General features: G+C 46.2%; 2 non-coding genes and 1 pseudogene across 2 annotated transcripts; all 3 read right to left on the minus strand.

The window, feature by feature from the left end:
- Positions 1 to 6,907: 6,907 nt before the first annotated feature.
- Positions 6,908 to 7,071, minus strand: LOC132134014 (U1 spliceosomal RNA). Its single transcript, XR_009429326.1, has one exon. It is a non-coding gene; the product is annotated as a U1 spliceosomal RNA (small nuclear RNA).
- A 352-nt stretch (positions 7,072 to 7,423) lies between these two features.
- Positions 7,424 to 7,626, minus strand: LOC132134027 (U2 spliceosomal RNA; annotated as a pseudogene).
- Positions 7,627 to 18,980: 11,354 nt separating this feature from the next.
- On the minus strand, positions 18,981 to 19,144 carry LOC132134025 (U1 spliceosomal RNA). The gene has a single exon (XR_009429334.1). It is a non-coding gene; the product is annotated as a U1 spliceosomal RNA (small nuclear RNA).
- Positions 19,145 to 19,148: the final 4 nt, after the last annotated feature.

Consider the following 19,148-nt stretch of genomic DNA (forward strand, 5'->3'; position numbering starts at 1 on the left):
AGTGGTACAACAGTATGTCAAGTAGTAGATAAAATACAACATATATGTTCACATGCAGGTATGAGTAAAAAAAAATAAAATAAAAAATTAAAAAACAATCGTTCCAATGACGGTTAACACACCACTAAAATCCTGGATCTCCAAGACATGCCTTATGTTAAGATACAGACAAAGTACTTGAAATGACCATAAGGGAAGAAAAAAAAAAAAAAAAAAAAAAAAAAAAAATTAAAAAAAAAAGGGGGTTATAAGGTTACACATTGATGAATTGTTCTTTTACATACATTTTTATTTCCCTTTAAAGTGCTTTCAGTGTGTTTTAAAAGCCAAAATAAAACTATTTAAAAAAAAAAAAAAAAAAAAAAAGGGTTCTCTATTGTGCTTGATCGGGGAGGTAATCTTTCAATTTGGGCCTCTCCCACTCTTCGGTCCCAGGCAATCAAACCCAGCTTCAGTGACCCAGAGGAGATCCGTACTCTCTGGCCCGCTGCTCCCGTAGCCGGAAGTGGTGAAGGTACATCTACGGGCAACCAGGGTCGGTGGTGGCCGGGACTCTCTCAGTGGCAACCCCGGCCCCCGCTCTGAATGATTGGGCGCGGTGCCCCTGCAGCATGTTCTCCACCATCCTTACAGTGGCTTGGAGGGGCACCATCACCCGTTTCCCCACCAGCAGGTTTCTGGCAGTCCAGATTGCATGCTTTATAGCATTCAGGGTGAACCAGAGTGTTGTGAACTGTTTTGATGTTAAATCCTTTATCCTCCGGCCCACCCCTAGGACGGCGAGATTATAGTCCATCTGGACCCCACCCGCTGGCAGGCATGGGAAAACCAGGGGGCCGGTCGCGGTCCACCGGTCCCGTGCAGCACCGCACTCCCAGAGGACGTGCCGCACGGTCTCTTCCTGATTACACCCGAGCCGTGGGCACTTTGCGTTGGCGGCCATGCCGCGGGAGTGCATAACCGCCCTGGTTGGTAGGATCTCATGGGCCACCATCCACATCAGGTCTTTTTGCCGGTTCCAAAGAGCGGGGTGGGCTGCGTTTCTCCACACTGTTTTGGATTCGCTCTCAGTTAGCCCTGGAACTGGGCTCACCTTCTCCCGGTCCTGCACAACAGAGATAATCTTTTTATGGTCTTTTAAAATGTCCACATTTTCTCGTTCTAGGTCATGTTTCTTTAAAAAAAAATTAATAAATGCATATTCTTTTGGCAAGTTAAAAGACACTGGGGTTCTAAGATCTACGGTTAAAATTTTTAGGTAGCGTAAGTACGACCCCATCCAAAACTTCACTATTGCTGCGGTCTTATCACTGGATGGGGCCGTGGCATACTTAAAATGTAATCCTGTAAAATGACTCCCTAAAAAAAGGCTTAGGTCTGGCAGTCCTTTGCCTCCGTTTTCCTTTCTTTTCTTGACTGTTTCTCTCTTTATTCTCTCCCACCTGGATCCCCAGAGAAAATAAAAGACAGCACGTTCCACTGCTAAAATGAAGGACCTGGGGGGGGTAAAAACAGAGCACAACAATAAAAACAGAGGTAAAATCACAGCTTTAAAAACTAAAATCTTTCCCTCCATCGTCAAAGTCCTTAGTCCCCACAAACCCAGTTGCTGTCTTACTTTCCCTAAAGCATTGGTCCAATTACCTTGTCCACCCCCCTCCCTATCAAATTTTATGCCTAGAATTTTTATATTATCATTTCTTAGAGTCAATTCCAGTCCTCCCACGTCTATGTCGCCCCACTGTCCGAAGAGCGGGGCCTCTGACTTGTTTCTGTTTAATTTGGAGCCAGAGGCCCGTCCATAAGAATCTGTAAGTTCCAAAGCTCTTCGGACAGATAAAAAGTCAGTCGTTAAAATTGTCACATCGTCCATGTATAAAACACATTTTGCTATCAAACCTCCTGGTAGCTTAAATCCTGCGATCCGTTGGTCCCTTCTCAAAAGCTGTGCCAATGGCTCAATGCATGCCACATACAAGAGCGGGGATAACGGGCACCCTTGACGGACGCCGCTGTGAATGTTAACAGCTTTTGTTAAATGCCCATTTACAAGAATTTTGCTGGTTATATCATTATACAGCAATCCCACCCATGCTAAAAACCTCCCTGGGAAGCCCATTTTCTCCAGTACCTGCAATAGGTACTGGTGCGAGACCCGATCAAAAGCTTTTTCAAAATCTAAATTTACCACTATTAGGCCAATGTTTCTGTCTCTCGCAAAACAGATGGTGTCTCGGATCAATATCAGACTGTCCGTGATCCTCTTCCCGGGCACAGCACATGCTTGATCCGGGTGGATCACATCCTTTAAAAACAGGGACATGCGTTTAGCTAAAAGCTTGCTAAAAAGTTTGCAATCCCAATTTAAAAGGCTGATTGGTCTCCACGTTTTTAAATCTGTCCTATCTCCTTTTTTATGCAAAAGTGAAACAATTCCTAGTCTAAAACTGTCAGGGAGTCGGTCCAGTCTATCAAAGTCCTTAAAAACCATTAAAAGTTCTGGTGCTAAAATGTCCCAAAATTTTGAATAAAATTCCACGGGAAGGCCATCACTTCCCGGCGACTTACCAGTTTTAAAATCCTTCATACATTTTGTAAGCTCTAAAAGAGTAAAATCTTGGGTTAAAATAGCACACTCATTATCAATTTTCTTTTCTAAATTTCCCAAAATATTTTCTATGGCTTCCTCTGTTATCTCTTTTTTGTTGTATAAATCTGTATAAAATCTTTCTACTTCTTCTAATATCTCTTCTGTATTTCTGGCTTCCTTCTCCCCCTTTTTTAATTCAGTAATTACCCCTTTATTTGTTAAAATCCTCTTAAAAAAGTATCTTGTGCATTTTTCACCTTCCTCCAGATCTTGTTCCTTACTTCTTAAAATCAACCCTTTGTTTCTTTGTTTTTCCAAATCAGCCATTTCTTTTTTAACCTCATTTAATTCTTCATTAAAATCAAACCCTCCATTAACAAACTTGAAATACCTTTGTAATCTTTTTTGCAGTCCCAACATGCGTCTCTTTTCTTTGTTCTTTTTTCCAATCCCTTTCTTTCTAAAAAACAGTCTCGTCCGGTGTTTCACCATCTCCCACCACTGTGCACGTGAATCGAAAAAGTCTTGGAGGGTCTGCCACTGACTGAATTGCTCCCTGTAGTCACTAACTATCTCCTCATCCTGCAAAAGGGAGCAATTCAGTTTCCAGATCCCTCCCCCTACCGTCAATTTTGTGGTGAAGGAAATAGTGCAAGACAGCATAACGTGATCGGAAAAGAATAGGGGTGTTAATATAGCATCAGTCGGCGGGCAATCGCGTACGAAAATGTAGTCAATGCGAGAGGCGTTGGTGCCATCACCACTGACCCAGGTGTAGCCCACCTCTCTTGGATGCAAAGTCTTAAAACAGTCAGTTAATTTAAAATCCTTAACTAAACTTTGCATTAAAACTGATGTCTTATCAAACCTAAAGTCTGCCCCCACCCTCTTCCTATCAGTTTTGGCTAAAACACAGTTAAAATCTCCCCCTACCACTAATGGTACCCTCCCCAGCATGTGGGACTGCAGTTCCTCTAAAAGCTCATACCTATCGTTTTTACCTGTAAAACCGTACACATTTAACACCTTAAAATCTCTATCTAAAAAAGTCATATTCCCTAAAATAGCCCGCCCATCTCTTACCACCGTGCTCCCCTTCACCAGGATGTGAGGGTTATTTATTAAAATCGCCACTCCATCATTTTTGTTAAAGTTGGACCCGCTCCATATGGAGGGTCCCGGCGTCCATAGCTCCTCCCACCTCCTGTAACTAGATAAAAAGGGTAAGGCACACTCTTGTAGTAAAAAGACATCTGACTTTTGAGATTTTAAAAAGGATAAAATAGTATGTGCTCTGACCATGGACCTCACACTTCTTACATTTATTGTTGAAATTGTGAGGGCCATGGTGAATAAATTAGGTAAAAAGGCATGAGCTTAAAAAGGAACTAAAACATTTTATTTAAAAGACTACAAAGTTCATTTTAATCAAAAAAACTCGTGTGACACCCGCTCCTCTTTACTAGTGATAGTATTGGGTTCAGGAACGGAGGTGTCCGCCGCCTTAGGATCCGCAGAGAAAATCTCTTGCGGCTCCTTTGGCGATGATGTTCTTAGCTGTATTTGCAGAAACGAAACCTCATTCGGGGAGGCTGAGGGCCACACCCTGTCTCCTTCCTCATTACTTGAGCTGGTGGACCTCAACTTTTTCTCCTCTGTTTGACACAAAGGAGACCCCGCAGGTCTTTTCTGCAGCTGAGCATTAGGTAACCAATCTAGAGTTATTCCGCCTATACTGCTTGAAGTGTTTTGCTCGGTGTCTAGATCGGGTACAGTTTCCAAAGAGGAGGGGGTCAATTCATCTGACTCTTTCTCCTCTTCACTTTCTTTATCCATTTCCATTCTCACATTTTGCTTTCCTAATTGGATGGGCGGAGTCTCCTCCTCCCGACATTTACCCGCGTCTGACTCCACCCCTTGACCCGCCCCTTCCGCTCCGTCTCGACCAGTCCCTGGGCTTGGTTGGGTATTCAAAATTCCCTCCAAAACCTCAGGGACTGCCTCTTTTTCACTCGTTTGGTTTTTGGTGGCAGCCATTTTTGCTTTTAATATGTTGGCAAAGGATTTAGGGCAGTCTCTGTAGAGATGGTTGGATTCACCACAAAGATTGCACTTTCTGCCATTGGTACATTCTTCATAGATGTGCCCAATTTCTTTGCACTTACCACAAACTGTTTCCTGACATGCCTCTATGAGGTGCCCAAACCGACTGCATTTACGGCACAGTTTGGGCATCCCCTGATAATGAATGTAGCCTCTGTTTTCTCCCAGCACAATCATAGAAGGAATCTGACTTAAGCCCTGGAAGCCGTGTGGATCCTCCCATTGTTTAATGGGAACTCTCCACGCGCCATTCCAGATGCCGTCCTCGTCTAAAACCTTAACTGGCTGGCCCCGAACAGAGCAAAATCTCGCCAACCATATCGCTATGTCATCTCCACTCACAGTTTCATTAAACATTCGAACAATTACCACTTTCAGGGAATTGTCTGTCAGTTTTTCAACTGTGAACATGGAAAGACTGGCTTTTGCCGCTTCAAAACGAGACCAGAAAACATTTAGCAGTGCAGCGCTTTTAAAGCTCAAATCAAAACCACGGTTCTGGGGAAGAGTCAATAAGCAATTTACATCATTTGCTGAAAATCCTAAAACCTTTTGTACGAGTTTCCGTGAGAAATCAAGTCTGGACATCCCCATTAACGTTCCATCATCATTTTTTCTAAACATAAAACGCACGCTGTGGTGCCTCCGCATGCCGGCACGAGCAGCCGACATGGTGGAGGCACCAACAGCCCTTTAAAAATACGTACAACAGCCAATAAATGTCTAAAAGACTGATAGAATAAATAACTAAACTTTTAAAAGGACACTAAATAATAATACAGCAAAATAAATAAATAAAAGGGCACTTTACCTGTGAACGCTAGTGTTTTTCTCCTTCCTAGGCGAGCTGGAAAAAGAACCTGAAGAAAGAAGAAAAACAAGAAAAAAAATGCTGTTCACAGGTGAAGTCCAAGATATATCCCTGTCCGGAGAGACTACAACCACCGCCCGGTAATAGTCTATTTCCTTCCAGAGAAGATGATCGCGACCACGTCCCTCTGATCTTAGCCAAAAGGCCGAGAAGCGATGTTGATTTGATGCAGCTGGGAAGAAGCCGGACACGACGATGCCCATCTCGGCTTTGGTAAGTCTGGGAGACCTGAAACGCTGTGTGATGGTAGTACCCTCCCCCGTCTGCAACGTCACCGGGCCTCGCCCCGATCGGCCTGACGCTGGCTCTGCGGCGACAGAGAGTACGGCATCGCTCGTAACTCCCAAACGGTTCGTCGCAGAGCCACGTGCCTTATGTCATCGGAATCCTTGGCTCGAGCCGAACGAGATGCAGGTCTCAGATTGGCTCGTCGCTCTGACGAAATTTTCGGGTATTTGGGATTTTGTCGAAAACCTTCTTTTGCAAACTAGCGGCAGGTATTTGGCCCAGTCCCACCCAGATCAGCACAGAATGCTTCTCTGGAGTCTGACTGTCAATAATCATCCAAAAAAAGTGGAAATTTCCATTCACCTTGGCGAGGGGACCTCAAAACGTGCCAAGGTGGTGTGGCCGAGGTGGCTCAAATGGCTATAACTCCAGGAAGGAGTGAGATCCCTTCACCCAAATCGGCACACCTGTGCAGGGGCTCAGTCAGCGGTCAGGTGTAAAAGGGCGCTGCGACAGGCCACTAGGTGGCGCTGTAAGCGGAAAAATAAGAAAATTGAAATGTAAAAGGACCATCAAACAAAGATGGAAACACCTGAAACGCTGTGTGATGGTAGTACCCTCCCCCGTCTGCAACGTCACCGGGCCTCGCCCCGATCGGCCTGACGCTGGCTCTGCGGCGACAGAGAGTACGGCATCGCTCGTAACTCCCAAACGGTTCGTCGCAGAGCCACGTGCCTTATGTCATCGGAATCCTTGGCTCGAGCCGAACGAGATGCAGGTCTCAGATTGGCTCGTCGCTCTGACGAAATTTTCGGGTATTTGGGATTTTGTCGAAAACCTTCTTTTGCAAACTAGCGGCAGGTATTTGGCCCAGTCCCACCCAGATCAGCACAGAATGCTTCTCTGGAGTCTGACTGTCAATAATCATCCAAAAAAAGTGGAAATTTCCATTCACCTTGGCGAGGGGACCTCAAAACGTGCCAAGGTGGTGTGGCCGAGGTGGCTCAAATGGCTATAACTCCAGGAAGGAGTCCTGGAGCATGTGGCAGGACTCATCATTCTGAAACTAAAAAGTAACTGAGATAGATCTTTCTGCTTTGTTTCACCAGTTAATTCAGGGGAGAGCGCGAACGCAGTCCCCCACTACCATAAATTATGCAGTCGAGATTCCCACATTTGGGGAATTCGCAGGGGTCAGCATGGCCGTAGTGCAATGGACAAGCCTCGCCCTGGGTGAACCGCCTTCTTGATCATGGTGTCTCCCCTGCCAGGTAAGTATGAAGACCCAGGCGGCCAGCCAGAGGTACAATTTGCGTCTCTACCATCCTCACCAACGGTTAGCCCTCCGTAAACCCCAACAAAGGAAGGATGGGCGACTTCCATTACTGGCCTGGAAACTGCTTCCCAACGCTGGTTTTAGTTGACTCCCTTTAACCAAACACACCGAATTCGATACATCACCTCGTCAGTGAAAGACTCCGAGACCTCAGGTGGGAGCATCGTTAGTGGAAGAGTCCAACACCTCAGGGGGGTGCCTCAGAAGAGAGTCCGCAATAAACCACAGGACCTGCAAAGGCAGACCTCATTACTTGCTCTGCTATTCGTCACAATAAATGGCATTCCCAAAAAAGGGAAAGCACACCGTTCCTGGAGACACTGCAATACCAGGCCGATGCGTGGAATGGACGGAGCAAGCCCCGGCTCCAGCTCCGTGATCTAAAAATCCATTTAATATGTAGTCCCCGGATGGGGGACGTATCAGATATTAAACTGATAAGAACAGATTTTTTTTTTTTTTTTTGACTGGTTTTATTGATATTTAATCAAAAGTGGTACAACAGTACGTCAAGTAATAGATAAAATACAACATATATGTTCACATGCAGGTATGAGTAAAAAATAAAAATAAAAAATGTAAAAAACAATCGTTCCAATGACGGTTAACACACCACTAAAATCCTGGATCTCCAAGACATGCCTTATGTTAAGATACAGACAAAGTACTTGAAATGACCATAAGGGAAGAAAAAAAAAAAAAAAAAAAAAAAAAAAAGGGGGGGTTATAAGGTTACACATTGATGAATTGTTCTTTTACATACATTTTTATTTTCCTTTAAAGTGCTTTCAGTGTGTTTTAAAAGCCAAAATAAAACTATGTAATAAAAAAAAAAAAGGGGGTTCTCTATTGTGCTTGATCAGGGAGGTAATCTTTCAATTTGGGCCTCTCCCACTCTTCGGTCCCAGGCAATCAAACCCAGCTTCAGTGACCCAGAGGAGATCCGTACTCTCTGGCCCGCTGCTCCCGTAGCCGGAAGTGGTGAAGGTACATCTACGGGCAACCAGGGTCGGTGGTGGCCGGGACTCTCTCAGTGGCAACCCCGGCCCCCGCTCTGAATGATTGGGCGCGGTGCCCCTGCAGCATGTTCTCCACCATCCTTACAGTGGCTTGGAGGGGCACCATCACCCGTTTCCCCACCAGCAGGTTTCTGGCAGTCCAGATTGCATGCTTTATAGCATTCAGGGTGAACCAGAGTGTTGTGAACTGTTTTGATGTTAAATCCTTTATCCTCCGGCCCACCCCTAGGACGGCGAGATTATAGTCCATCTGGACCCCACCCGCTGGCAGGCATGGGAAAACCAGGGGGCCGGTCGCGGTCCACCGGTCCCGTGCAGCACCGCACTCCCAGAGGACGTGCCGCACGGTCTCTTCCTGATTACACCCGAGCCGTGGGCACTTTGCGTTGGCGGCCATGCCGCGGGAGTGCATAACCGCCCTGGTTGGTAGGATCTCATGGGCCACCATCCACATCAGGTCTTTTTGCCGGTTCCAAAGAGCGGGGTGGGCTGCGTTTCTCCACACTGTTTTGGATTCGCTCTCAGTTAGCCCTGGAACTGGGCTCACCTTCTCCCGGTCCTGCACAACAGAGATAATCTTTTTATGGTCTTTTAAAATGTCCACATTTTCTCGTTCTAGGTCATGTTTCTTTAAAAAAAAATTAATAAATGCATATTCTTTTGGCAAGTTAAAAGACACTGGGGTTCTAAGATCTACGGTTAAAATTTGTAGGTAGCGTAAGTACGACCCCATCCAAAACTTCACTATTGCTGCGGTCTTATCACTGGATGGGGCCGTGGCATACTTAAAATGTAATCCTGTAAAATGACTCCCTAAAAAAGGCTTAGGTCTGGCAGTCCTTTGCCTCCGTTTTCCTTTCTTTTCTTGACTGTTTCTCTCTTTATTCTCTCCCACCTGGATCCCCAGAGAAAATAAAAGACAGCACGTTCCACTGCTAAAATGAAGGACCTGGGGGGGGTAAAAACAGAGCACAACAATAAAAACAGAGGTAAAATCACAGCTTTAAAAACTAAAATCTTTCCCTCCATCGTCAAAGTCCTTAGTCCCCACAAACCCAGTCGCTGTCTTACTTTCCCTAAAGCATTGGTCCAATTACCTTGTCCACCCCCCTCCCTATCAAATTTTATGCCTAGAATTTTTATATTATCTTTTCTTAGAGTCACTTCCAGTCCTCCCATGTCTATGTCGCCCCACTGTCCGAAGAGCTGGGCCTCTGACTTGTTTCTGTTTAATTTGGAGCCAGAGGCCCGTCCATAAGAATCTGTAAGTTCCAAAGCTCTTCGGACAGATAAAAAGTCAGTCGTTAAAATTGTCACATCGTCCATGTATAAAACACATTTTGCTATCAAACCTCCTGGTAGCTTAAATCCTGCGATCCGTTGGTCCCTTCTCAAAAGCTGTGCCAATGGCTCAATGCATGCCACATACAAGAGCGGGGATAACGGGCACCCTTGACGGACGCCGCTGTGAATGTTAACAGCTTTTGTTAAATGCCCATTTACAAGAATTTTGCTGGTTATATCATTATACAGCAATCCCACCCATGCTAAAAACCTCCCTGGGAAGCCCATTTTCTCCAGTACCTGCAATAGGTACTGGTGCGAGACCCGATCAAAAGCTTTTTCAAAATCTAAATTTACCACTATTAGGCCAATGTTTCTGTCTCTCGCAAAACAGATGGTGTCTCGGATCAATATCAGACTGTCCGTGATCCTCTTCCCGGGCACAGCACATGCTTGATCCGGGTGGATCACATCCTTTAAAAACAGGGACATGCGTTTAGCTAAAAGCTTGCTAAAAAGTTTGCAATCCAAATTTAAAAGGCTGATTGGTCTCCACGTTTTTAAATCTGTCCTATCTCCTTTTTTATGCAAAAGTGAAACAATTCCTAGTCTAAAACTGTCGGGGAGTCGGTCCAGTCTATCAAAGTCCTTCAAAACCATTAAAAGTTCTGGTGCTAAAATGTCCCAAAATTTTGAATAAAATTCCACGGGAAGGCCATCACTTCCCGGCGACTTACCAGTTTTAAAATCCTTCATACATTTTGTAAGCTCTAAAAGAGTAAAATCTTGGGTTAAAATAGCACACTCATTATCAATTTTCTTTTCTAAATTTCCCAAAATATTTTCTATGGCTTCCTCTGTTATCTCTTTTTTGTTGTATAAATCTGTATAAAATCTTTCTACTTCTTCTATTATCTCTTCTGTATTTCTGGCTTCCTTCTCCCCCTTTTTTAATTCAGTAATTACCCCTTTATTTGTTAAAATCCTCTTAAAAAAGTATCTTGTGCATTTTTCACCTTCCTCCAGATCTTGTTCCTTACTTCTTAAAATCAACCCTTTGTTTCTTTGTTTTTCCAAATCAGCCATTTCTTTTTTAACCTCATTTAATTCTTCATTAAAATCAAACCCTCCATTAACAAACTTGAAATACCTTTGTAATCTTTTTTGCAGTCCCAGCATGCGTCTCTTTTCTTTGTTCTTTTTCCCAATCCCTTTCTTTCTAAAAAACAGTCTCGTCCGGTGTTTCACCATCTCCCACCACTGTGCACGTGAATCGAAAAAGTCTTGGAGGGTCTGCCACTGACTGAATTGCTCCCTGTAGTCACTAACTATCTCCTCATCCTGCAAAAGGGAGCAATTCAGTTTCCAGATCCCTCCCCCTACCGTCAATTTTGTGGTGAAGGAAATAGTGCAAGACAGCATAACGTGATCGGAAAAGAATAGGGGTGTTAATATAGCATCAGTCGGCGGGCAATCGCGTACGAAAATGTAGTCAATGCGAGAGGCGTTGGTGCCATCACCACTGACCCAGGTGTAGCCCACCTCTCTTGGATGCAAAGTCTTAAAACAGTCAGTTAATTTAAAATCCTTAACTAAACTTTGCATTAAAACTGATGTCTTATCAAACCTAAAATCTGCCCACACCCTCTTCCTATCAGTTTTGGCTAAAACACAGTTAAAATCTCCCCCTACCACTAATGGTACCCTCCCCAGCATGTGGGACTGCAGTTCCTCTAAAAGCTCATACCTATCGTTTTTACCTGTAAAACCGTACACATTTAACACCTTAAAATCTCTATCTAAAAAAGTCATATTCGCTAAAATAGCCCGCCCATCTCTTACCACCGTGCTCCCCTTCACCAGGATGTGAGGGTTATTTATTAAAATCGCCACTCCATCATTTTTGTTAAAGTTGGACCCGCTCCATATGGAGGGTCCCGGCGTCCATAACTCCTCCCACCTCCTGTAACTAGATAAAAAGGGTAAGGCACACTCTTGTAGTAAAAAGACATCTGACTTTTGAGATTTTAAGAAGGATAAAATAGTATGTGCTCTGACCATGGACCTCACACTTCTTACATTTATTGTTGAAATTGTGAGGGCCATGGTGAATAAATTAGGTAAAAAGGCATGAGCTTAAAAAGGAACTAAAACATTTTATTTAAAAGACTACAAAGTTCATTTTAATCAAAAAAACTCTTGTGACACCCGCTCCTCTTTACTAGTGATAGTATTGGGTTCAGGAACGGAGGAGTCCACCGCCTTAGGATCCGCAGAGAAAATCTCTTGCGGCTCCTTTGGCGATGATGTTCTTAGCTGTATTTGCAGAAACGAAACCTCATTCGGGGAGGCTGAGGGCCACACCCTGTCTCCTTCCTCATTACTTGAGCTGGTGGACCTCAACTTTTTCTCCTCTGTTTGACACAAAGGAGACCCCGCAGGTCTTTTCTGCAGCTGAGCATTAGGTAACCAATCTAGAGTTATTCCGCCTATAATGCTTGAAGTGTTTTGCTCGGTGTCTATGTAGCACTACGTGGCCGTCTAGTAGTGACTACGCCACCCCGAATTACCGGGGAAATAATCTAATAAATAGGACACAAGTCCGTTTACTCAGGAGAGGCAAGAGACGTGAGTTCACATTGAAACAGGCAATTTTTATTAAAGAAAGCAATTAAACAAATAACACAATCAATTGTGTCATTTCGTAATCAAAAAGGCAACCAAAACAAAAAGAATATGATCACTGCAGGGGCTGAGACCACAGAGAAGCAGGCTAGCTATAGCTGCATATGGCAATCAAACACACTTTGAAGAATCACTCCACTACAAAATAGTGATAAAAAGTCACACCACACTTATAACCCCTACTTAGGGTGAAGGCCTGCAGCTAAAACCACCAGCCTGCCTCCAGGAAAACCCAGCTCCTGCAGAATACAGAAAAGAAATAAATATAGAAATGATTAGAGATAAACCAAATCACAATGAGACAAATAATGAAAACAAAAATCAAGTTATAAGATAAATGGTCATCTATAATAAAGACAAAGAAAATAAATATAAACCATTCAAACGGTCACAACACAAAAATCACACAATCAGTCCAACCTACACAAATGATGGGACCAGTTTGGTAGGCTAATTATCACTCCATGTAATGAATCACAGGTATTTAACAGTGATGATCATGCGGCTAAGGACTGGTAACAAAACCAGCCACATTCATACAACATAAACAACATATTGCCTGAGCAATAGATAAAGTGGAGTCCAGCAGTGATATTCGGCTTCCACAAAGCAGCAAACGTGGCTCAATGAAGCATGGATTGCTGACAGCAAGTTGCTAAAGTAGCTGCTCAGCCTGGCTTTAACACGGGCAAAAGAGAACTCCTAAACACAAATATTCATTAACTATCTAATTAAAAACAGTTGCAGATTAAAAGAAACGATCGTAAATGTACTCACCCTGATTCAATTTCGGCGCGCGCACACAAACAATCACAGGCACACGGAAATCATATGACAGTCATTTGATGTTAATGAGTCAATAAACAGCTGATACTCCAACGCAGCTATGAGGAGACGTCACACCAATGGGCGACCGAAGGCACGCCACACTAAAACGCATTGCAGGTCGCTCAAACAAACAAACTACACAAAGTTAAAAACTAACATTAGAACTTACCACAATGTGAGTGTCGCCACGAGAACGTGCACAGCCTCGATGGCCGAGTGTCACACTAAACAGATACAGATGAAGGCACAATGAAACATCACTTAATACTAACATCAAAACAACCGGCTACACGGCTAACACACATACCTCCACGGTCTCTTGGAATGAATGACAAAGGGGCGGGCTTTCAATGACGTATCCCAGGGAGCATCCAAAGAGTCTATATACCCCAAGGGGCAGAACCCTATTGGCCATATATGTAATGAGGGTGACGTGGCAACGAGTCACTCACTTCACCACATCTAGATCGGATACAGTTTCCAAAGAGGAGGGGGTCAATTCATCTGACTCTTTCTCCTCTTCACTTTCTTTATCCATTTCCATACTCACATTTTGCTTTCCTAATTGGATGGGCGGAGTCTCCTCCTCCCGACCGTTACCCGCGTCTGACTCCACCCCTTGACCCGCCCCTTCCGCTCCGTCTCGACCAGTCCCTGGGCTTGGTTGGGTATTCAAAATTCCCTCCAAAACCTCAGGGACTGCCTCTTTTTCACTCGTTTGGTTTTTGGTGGCAGCCATTTTTGCTTTTAATATGTTGGCAAAGGATTTAGGGCAGTCTCTGTAGAGATGGTTGGATTCACCACAAAGATTGCACTTTCTGCCATTGGTACATTCTTCATAGATGTGCCCAATTTCTTTGCACTTACCACAAACTGTTTCCTGACATGCCTCTATGAGGTGCCCAAACCGACTGCATTTACGGCACAGTTTGGGCATCCCCTGATAATGAATGTAGCCTCTGTTTTCTCCCAGCACAATCATAGAAGGAATCTGACTTAAGCCCTGGAAGCCGTGTGGATCCTCCCATTGTTTAATGGGAACTCTCCACGCGCCATTCCAGATGCCGTCCTCGTCTAAAACCTTAACAGGCTGGCCCCGAACAGAGCAAAATCTCGCCAACCATATCGCTATGTCATCTCCACTCACAGTTTCATTAAACATTCGAACAATTACCACTTTCAGGGAATTGTCTGTCAGTTTTTCAACTGTGAACATGGAAAGACTGGCTTTTGCCGCTTCAAAACGAGACCAGAAAACATTTAGCAGTGCAGCGCTTTTAAAGCTCAAATCAAAACCACGGTTCTGGGGAAGAGTCAATAAGCAATTTACATCATTTGCTGAAAATCCTAAAACCTTTTGTACGAGTTTCCGTGAGAAATCAAGTCTGGACATCCCCATTAACGTTCCATCATCATTTTTTTTAAACATAAAACGCACGCTGTGGTGCCTCCGCATGCCGGCACGAGCAGCCGACATGGTGGAGGCACCAACAGCCCTTTGAAAATACGTACAACAGCCAATACATGTCTAAAAGACTGATAGAATAAATAACTAGACTTTTAAAAGGACACTAAATAATAATACAGCAAAATAAATAAATAAAAGGGCACTTCACCTGTGAACGCTAGTGTTTTTCTCCTTCCTAAGCGAGCTGGAAAAAGAACCTGAAGAAAGAAAAAACAAGAAAAAAAAAATGCTGTTCACAGGTGAAGTCCAAGATATATCCCTGTCCGGAGAGACTACAACCACCGCCCAGTAATAGTCTATTTCCTTCAAGAGAAGATGATCGCGACCACGTCCCTCTGATCTTAGCCAAAAGGCCGAGAAGCGATGTTGATTTGATGCAGCGGGGAAGAAGCCGGACACGACGATGCCCATCTCGGCTTTGGTAAGTCTGGGAGACCTGAAACGCTGTGTGATGGTAGTACCCTCCCCCGTCTGCAACGTCACCGGGCCTCGCCCCGATCGGCCTGACGCTGGCTCTGCGGCGAAAGAGAGTACGGCATCGCTCGTAACTCCCAAACGGTTCGTCGCAAAGCCACGTGCTTTATGTCATCGGAATCCTTGGCTCGAGCCGAACGAGATGCATGTCTCAGATTGGCTCGTCGCTCTGACGAAATTTTCGGGTATTTGGGATTTTGTCGAAAACCTTCTTTTGCAAACTAGCGGAAGGTATTTGGCCCAGTCCCGCCCAGATCAGCACAGAATGCTTCTCTGGAGTCTGACTGTCAATAATCATCCAAAAAAAGTGGAAATTCCATTCACCTTGGCGAGGGGACCTCAAAACGTGCCAAGGTGGTGTGGCCGAGGTGGCTCAAATGGCTATAACTCCAGGAAGGAGTGAGATCCCTTCACCCAAATCGGCACACCTGTGCAGGGGCTCAGTCAGCGGTCAGGTGTAAAAGGGCGCTGCGACAGGCCACTAGGTGGCGCTGTAAGCGGAAAAATAAGAAAAATGAAATGTAAAAGGACCATCAAACAAAGATGGAAACAACTGAAACGCTGTGTGATGGTAGTACCCTCCCCCGTCTGCAACGTCACCGGGCCTCGCCCCGATCGGCTTGACGCTGGCTCTGCAGCGACAGAGAGTACGGCATCGCTCGTAACTCCCAAACGGTTCGTCGCAAAGCCACGTGCCTTATGTCATCGGAATCCTTGGCTCGAGCCGAACGAGATGCAGGTCTCAGATTGGCTCGTCGCTCTGACGAAATTTTCGGGTATTTGGGATTTTGTCGAAAACCTTCTTTTGCAAACTAGCGGAAGGTATTTGGCCCAGTCCCGCCCAGATCAGCACAGAATGCTTCTCTGGAGTCTGACTGTCAATAATCATCCAAAAAAAGTGGAAATTCCATTCACCTTGGCGAGGGGACCTCAAAACGTGCCAAGGTGGTGTGGCCGAGGTGGCTCAAATGGCTATAACTCCAGGAAGGAGTGAGATCCCTTCACCCAAATCGGCACACCTGTGCAGGGGCTCAGTCAGCGGTCAGGTGTAAAAGGGCGCTGCGACAGGCCACTAGGTGGCGCTGTAAGCGGAAAAATAAGAAAAATGAAATGTAAAAGGACCATCAAACAAAGATGGAAACAACTGAAACGCTGTGTGATGGTAGTACCCTCCCCCGTCTGCAACGTCACCGGGCCTCGCCCCGATCGGCTTGACGCTGGCTCTGCAGCGACAGAGAGTACGGCATCGCTCGTAACTCCCAAACGGTTCGTCGCAAAGCCACGTGCCTTATGTCATCGGAATCCTTGGCTCGAGCCGAACGAGATGCAGGTCTCAGATTGGCTCGTCGCTCTGACGAAATTTTCGGGTATTTGGGATTTTGTCGAAAACCTTCTTTTGCAAACTAGCGGCAGGTATTTGGCCCAGTCCCACCCAGATCAGCACAGAATGCTTCTCTGGAGTCTGACTGTCAATAATCATCCAAAAAAAGTGGAAATTTCCATTCACCTTGGCGAGGGGACCTCAAAACGTGCCAAGGTGGTGTGGCCGAGGTGGCTCAAATGGCTATAACTCCAGGAAGGAGTGAGATCCCTTCACCCAAATCGGCACACCTGTGCAGGGGCTCAGTCAGCGGTCAGGTGTAAAAGGGCGCTGCGACAGGCCACTAGGTGGCGCTGTAAGCGGAAAAATAAGAAAATTGAAATGTAAAAGGACCATCAAACAAAGATGGAAACACCTGAAACGCTGTGTGATGGTAGTACCCTCCCCCGTCTGCAACGTCACCGGGCCTCGCCCCGATCGGCCTGACGCTGGCTCTGCGGCGACAGAGAGTACGGCATCGCTCGTAACTCCCAAACGGTTCGTCGCAGAGCCACGTGCCTTATGTCATCGGAATCCTTGGCTCACCGGGCCTCGCCCCGATCGGCCTGATGCTGGCTCTGCGGCGACAGAGAGTACGGCATCGCTCGTAACTCCCAAACGGTTCGTCGCAGAGCCACGTGCCTTATGTCATCGGAATCCTTGGCTCGAGCCGAACGAGATGCAGGTCTCAGATTGGCTCGTCGCTCTGACGAAATTTTCGGGTATTTGGGATTTTGTCGAAAACCTTCTTTTGCAAACTAGCGGCAGGTATTTGGCCCAGTCCCACCCAGATCAGCACAGAATGCTTCTCTGGAGTCTGACTGTCAATAATCATCCAAAAAAAGTGGAAATTTCCATTCACCTTGGCGAGGGGACCTCAAAACGTGCCAAGGTGGTGTGGCCGAGGTGGCTCAAATGGCTATAACTCCAGGAAGGAGTGAGATCCCTTCACCCAAATCGGCACACCTGTGCAGGGGCTCAGTCAGCGGTCAGGTGTAAAAGGGCGCTGCGACAGGCCACTAGGTGGCGCTGTAAGCGGAAAAATAAGAAAATTGAAATGTAAAAGGACCATCAAACAAAGATGGAAACACCTGAAACGCTGTGTGATGGTAGTACCCTCCCCCGTCTGCAACGTCACCGGGCCTCGCCCCGATCGGCCTGACGCTGGCTCTGCGGCGACAGAGAGTACGGCATCGCTCGTAACTCCCAAACGGTTCGTCGCAGAGCCACGTGCCTTATGTCATCGGAATCCTTGGCTCACCGGGCCTCGCCCCGATCGGCCTGACGCTGGCTCTGCGGCGACAGAGAGTACGGCATCGCTCGTAACTCCCAAACGGTTCGTCGCAGAGCCACGTGCCTTATGTCATCGGAATCCTTGGCTCGAGCCGAACGAGATGCAGGTCTCAGATTGGCTCGTCGCTCTGACGAAATTTTCGGGTATTTGGGATTTTGTCGAAAACCTTCTTTTGCAAACTAGCGGCAGGTATTTGGCCCAGTCCCACCCAGATCAGCACAGAATGCTTCTCTGGAGTCTGACTGTCAATAATCATCCAAAAAAAGTGGAAATTTCCATTCACCTTGGCGAGGGGACCTCAAAACGTGCCAAGGTGGTGTGGCCGAGGTGGCTCAAATGGCTATAACTCCAGGAAGGAGTGAGATCCCTTCACCCAAATCGGCACACCTGTGCAGGGGCTCAGTCAGCGGTCAGGTGTAAAAGGGCGCTGCGACAGGCCACTAGGTGGCGCTGTAAGCGGAAAAATAAGAAAATTGAAATGTAAAAGGACCATCAAACAAAGATGGAAACAGCTGAAACGCTGTGTGATGGTAGTACCCTCCCCCGTCTGCAACGTCACCGGGCCTCGCCCCGATCGGCCTGACGCTGGCTCTGCGGCGACAGAGAGTACGGCATCGCTCGTAACTCCCAAACAGTTCGTCGCAGAGCCACGTGCCTTATGTCATCGGAATCCTTGGCTCACCGGGCCTCGCCCCGATCGGCCTGACGCTGGCTCTGCGGCGACAGAGAGTACGGCATCGCTCGTAACTCCCAAGCGGTTCGTCGCAGAGCCACGTGCCTTATGTCATCGGAATCCTTGGCTCGAGCCGAACGAGATGCAGGTCTCAGATTGGCTCGTCGCTCTGACGAAATTTTCGGGTATTTGGGATTTTGTCGAAAACCTTCTTTTGCAAACTAGCGGCAGGTATTTGGCCCAGTCCCACCCAGATCAGCACAGAATGCTTCTCTGGAGTCTGACTGTCAATAATCATCCAAAAAAAGTGGAAATTTCCATTCACCTTGGCGAGGGGACCTCAAAACGTGCCAAGGTGGTGTGGCCGAGGTGGCTCAAATGGCTATAACTCCAGGAAGGAGTGTGATCCCTTCACCCAAATCGGCACACCTGTGCAGGGGCTCAGTCAGCGGTCAGGTGTAAAAGGGCGCTGCGACAGGCCACTAGGTGGCGCTGTAAGCGGAAAAGAACTAATATGATTTGAAAAAGCACAACGAAAAACAAACATGGAGACAGCTACAGCTAGGCTGCAGTCAATCCAATCGACTTGCAAAGTGAGGTCTGTGCAAAATTCGAACTAAACCACACACCAGGGACCGATATTTCAAGAGCGTAAGTGATTTTGTTTCATGAGCTCAAAACACATACCCAGCATGTGGCAGGACTCATCATTCTGAAACTAAAAAGTAACTGAGATAGATCTTTCTGCTTTGTTTCACCAGTTAATTCAGGGGAGAGCGCGAACGCAGTCCCCCACTACCATAAATTATGCAGTCGAGATTCCCACATTTGGGGAATTCGCAGGGGTCAGCATGGCCGTAGTGCAATGGACAAGCCTCGCCCTGGGTGAACCGCCTTCTTGATCATGGTGTCTCCCCTGCCAGGTAAGTATGAAG

The sequence above is a fragment of the Carassius carassius genome, unplaced genomic scaffold (assembly GCF_963082965.1).
Source record: "Carassius carassius unplaced genomic scaffold, fCarCar2.1 SCAFFOLD_134, whole genome shotgun sequence".
In the NCBI taxonomy this organism is placed as follows: domain Eukaryota; kingdom Metazoa; phylum Chordata; class Actinopteri; order Cypriniformes; family Cyprinidae; genus Carassius; species Carassius carassius.